This window comes from Eubalaena glacialis, chromosome 4 (assembly GCF_028564815.1).
Source record: "Eubalaena glacialis isolate mEubGla1 chromosome 4, mEubGla1.1.hap2.+ XY, whole genome shotgun sequence".
Taxonomy (NCBI): Eukaryota; Metazoa; Chordata; class Mammalia; order Artiodactyla; family Balaenidae; genus Eubalaena; species Eubalaena glacialis.
The window spans coordinates 184,026,660-184,030,949 of NC_083719.1; positions in this window are offsets into that span (position 1 = coordinate 184,026,660).

The following is a 4,290-nucleotide window of genomic DNA, read 5'->3' on the forward strand; positions in this document are numbered from 1 at the left end:
CCAGGCGGGGGGAGCTCCAGGAGGGGGCTCCGGCGGACGGGGGGAGGGCATCCTGGGACGGCGGCGGTGGGCCAGCAGGATGGTGGGGGCCGGAGCCCTCACCTGGAGCGGTCGCCAGCCTGCAGGACCTGGGAGAGAGAGATTAGCACCCTTGCTGCTGCCCCCTGGCTAGCCCCCCACCTTGATCCCCACCCCGCCTTTTGAGATTAGGAGAAAAAAAAAGAAAAAGGCAAAAAAAAAACAAACCTTAAAAACCAGTGAATGTAAAGTGCCGGACCAGGCCCAGCCTGACAAGGGTATGGGTCTGGACCTGTGCCTAGCCGGGCTCCCCTGGGCCATACCAAAGTCTGCCCCCCATGGGCGGCTCGCCCAGGAGACCCCTCATGGCTATCCTGTCTTGTCACCCTGTTTGTACGTGGTGTCCCTTTGCTTCCTTCCAAGGGGGAGGGGGTCTTGGGGAGGGGGAGGGGTCCCCCAGCCCCTTCAAGAGTCTTCTGGGGAGTCTTTGCACTACTGAGACCCATTGTCCGTGGAGGGAACGGCCTCGTGGCATGTGATGGGACAGAAGAGGCAGGGGCTCCTCCAGGACCAAGGCAGTCCAGGCAGCCAGGATTGTAGGCGGCGAGAAACGAGAGAGTGAAAGGAAAAGCAGGAGAAAAAAAGTAAAAATCAACAAAAAAAAGCAAAAATCCTATTTTTTGAGAAAGAAAGATATTTATATTTGCAGTTTTATTTTAAAAAAGTTATTTAAGCTGAGGAAGCAGCCTTCCTGGAGTGGGGATGTTGGCTGGCGCAGGACGGGTCAGGGCCTGGGGCTCGGGCACCCCAGGAGCCATAACCTCAGAGTCAGACTAGCTCGCACTAAATATATAGATTTTCACGGGGGGTGGGGGGCAGGGCAGGAGATGGAGGGGGCTGGGGAGACCTCCATCCCCTGGCTGGGGCTGCCTGAAGGCTGTGGCCAGGGGTCCCAATGCCCAGGGTCCCCCCTGCCCCACCTGGGCCCAGATATGAGGTGCCTTGGACTTTGGGGGGCCAGGCCTGGTGGAGGGGGGCGGGGGTGGCGCCCACCGGGGGCACAGAGCACAGAGCAGACATTCCATAGACTGTATTTGAGAGTCTTTATAAAAGTGTGGGAGATTTAAAAAAAAAATTGATAAAAATGCACTTTTTGGGGGTGGGGAGGGAGAAGCTTTAAAAGTAATAAAAGAAGCAAAAAAAACAAAAACAAAAAGACAAAAGATGATGAAAAACCAGACAAAAAAATCATTTTTCTTGTACATAAAAAAACCACTAAACGCAGCCTGTTACGACCGCTGCTGCCTCATTTGCCTGATTTTGATGTTCTTTGTGTTTTGTCGGGGGCGGGGGGAGGCTGGGGAGCGGGGATGGAGGGTTTGGGGGGCCCCTTCCCTGTGGGCTGGGCCCCTTGTCCACACCACTCTGGGCCCCCCTACTCGGGTTCCAGGGAGAGGACTTCAAACTCAGTCTGACCCTTCCTGCCAGGCCTGGGAGGCAGGGGCCTGGATGCAGTGACCCTGCCTCTGGGCTTCCAGGGTTGGGTGGGTGTCGCCAGCAGTGCCAGGCCTGGGGCCCCTACAGAGGAGGTGACCCACACCCCGGGGCATGGGCGGGTGGCACCAGGAAGGGGCCCGAGGGCCGGTGAGGGCGAGGATGGGGTGGGCAGGGAGAACCGGCTGGGCGGCCTCCTCGGTCACCTCCGACTGCAGGGTTTCTGGAGGCCCTGGGTTGGGGTGGCCTCAGCCCGGGAACCTCAAGTCTGCCAGAGGGCCCCAAGGTGCCACCCCACGCTGGGCCCCACTGACATGACCCCGGATCCGAGCTGGCTTCTTCCACCCACGTTTCCCGGGGGAAGTCAGGCCGGGGCCCCCTCACCGGGGACAGGGGTCGTAGGCTGCAGCCCCACCTCTGGTTTGGGGTCACCACACACAGCCACTTCCAGGGCCCTGGAAGAGCCCTCCTCCCGTCTGTCTCCCAGTCAGACTGGGGCCAGCGGGTTGGGGTGGGGGTGGGGTGATGGAGGAGCCCCGAGGGGACACAATGGCCACGCCGCGGCCTGGGAGAGGAGGGCCAGCCAGCCCTTGCCAGGAGCTTGGGGAGGATGCAGAGTGGCGGCTCCGGGGGTCCTCCATCAGCAGCAAGGTCACTGTGCTCACGTGGACCCAGGTGTCCAACTCGGGCCAGGGTGGGTGGGGGACCAGGGCTTCCACAGCCAGACCCCGAGGGGACCTGAGCCAGCCGAGAGGGAGACTGGAGGCCTCGGATGATGGTGAAGGATGGTTCTGCAGCCACTCGGCCCAGGAGGGCACCTTCGGTTAGGCTCCCATGCCTCCCCCGCTAAGAGAATTCTCGCATATTCGGAGAATTGTGCAACCATCACCTCCACCTGGTTCTAGAACACTCATCACCCCGCAAAGAAACCCCTTCCCCACTAGCAGTCACTCCATATCCCCCTCTCCCAGCCCCTGGTGACCTCTAACCCCTGTCTCTGTGGATTGGCCTGTTCCGGACATTTCACATAAATGGAATCACACGCTATGTGGTCTTCTGTATGGTTGCTCTCACTGGCCATCATGTCCTCAAGGTTCATCCACACTGTAGCGAGCATCAGCGCTCCGCTCCTTTTTAAGGCTGAATCGTATTCCACTGGGTGGATGGAGCACGTGGTGTGTCCATTCACCTGTTGGACATCTGGGTTTTTCCCAGATGAAAGGGTTATTTTTTCACAACAACCCTTTCGCTGTTGTGAATCATGCTGCTGTGAACAGGTGTGTACGAGTGTTTATGTGAGCCTGTTTTCGTTGACCTTGGGGTAGACACCTAAGAGTGGAGTTGCTGGGTCAGACGGCAACTCCAGCCCAGGACTCTCCCACCACAGCTGCCCCATCTCACATTCCCGCCGGCAAGCTCGAGGTCCCCACTTAATCCCCGTCCTCGCCATCTAGCCGTCCTAGTCGGGGTGAGGGGTGAGGTGGCAGTTGTGATGTGCATTTCCCTGTTGACTGATGATGTCGAGCATCTTTCTAAGGAGCTTATTGGCCATTTGTGTATCTTCTTGGCCACCCAGGGGAGCAGGGGCCATCCTGGGATTCAATGGCTCTGTCTGAATTCCTTGCCCGGTCCAGCAGACACACACTGGACCTGGCAGTTCAAGGTGGAATCTTTCTCATTTGACCAAATGCTGTGACTTCTGAATCCGGAAGGCCATGCAGCACAAGGCCAGGAGAAGCATGGGATAGGGCACAGGTTTTGTCCTTTGCTCCCAGCCATGGCCCCGACGCACAGAGAAGTGGACGCTGCGGTAGCTTCACCTTGACTTTTTTATTTGCGTTTTTAAAAAACAATTAAATTAGAATACAAATATTAGAAAACAGCGGCCCTCGGCTGCCAGCGCAGACGGAGGGGGGGCTGAACTGCACAACCGAGTTTATACAGTAAAACTGAATTTGCCCTCGACCAGATTCATGTCCCTTTCTTCTTTAGACCTGAAATGATATTGCTTCCTGACTAGGAGAGTTCTGTTTATACAAAGAAAAAATATTCTGGGGCTTGGGGGTGAGAGGTGCGGGGAAGAAAAGAAAAAGCAAAAAGAATGGCGGGCACAGGAGATCTGGAGAACCAGGTGTGGCCTCCGGGGGACAAGGGTGCTGGGCGGGGGGCTGGGCACCCAGCTGCGGGTCCCTGGAGGCGTCTGGGGCCGCTGTGGGCCCCCGTGGTCGCTGGATGCCCACCCCCCGGCCGGGAGCCACCTGGGGCTGGGCAGGGAGCTGAGGCCCAGTCCTGTTGGAAGACAAGAGTGAGGCTCCCGGGGGAGCGGGTGCCGGGCAGGCCTCGTACCCGTTGGAAAACCCAAGAGCAAGGAGACGGGGAAGGAACCGCCCCAAATGGAGAGGCCGGGGCAAGTCCTGGCCGACCCCTCGGAAGTGGCCGCGCCCCCCTGCCCCACTGAGGAGGGGGCTGGCGACGGCGGCGTCCGTGGACACCTGCGCTGTTCCGTAGGGAAGTTAACCTGAATTGGAGTTACCGAGGTAGCTGGCTAGAAAACAGACCCCCCCCCACGCCACACGGTGCCGCGCTCTGGGGCCCCCGCCTTCCGCCGGGGGTCCTGGCCATACGCCGGGTCTTCAAAATACCAAGTTATTGCACTTTCAAAAAATACAACACATCTGTGGCTAAACCCTCCCCGGCCCCCCACGCCCCGCCCCCCCCGCCCCCCACTGCCCGGCCCCGCCCCCCGCCCCCCGCCCCCCCCCACCACTCCATGGCTTC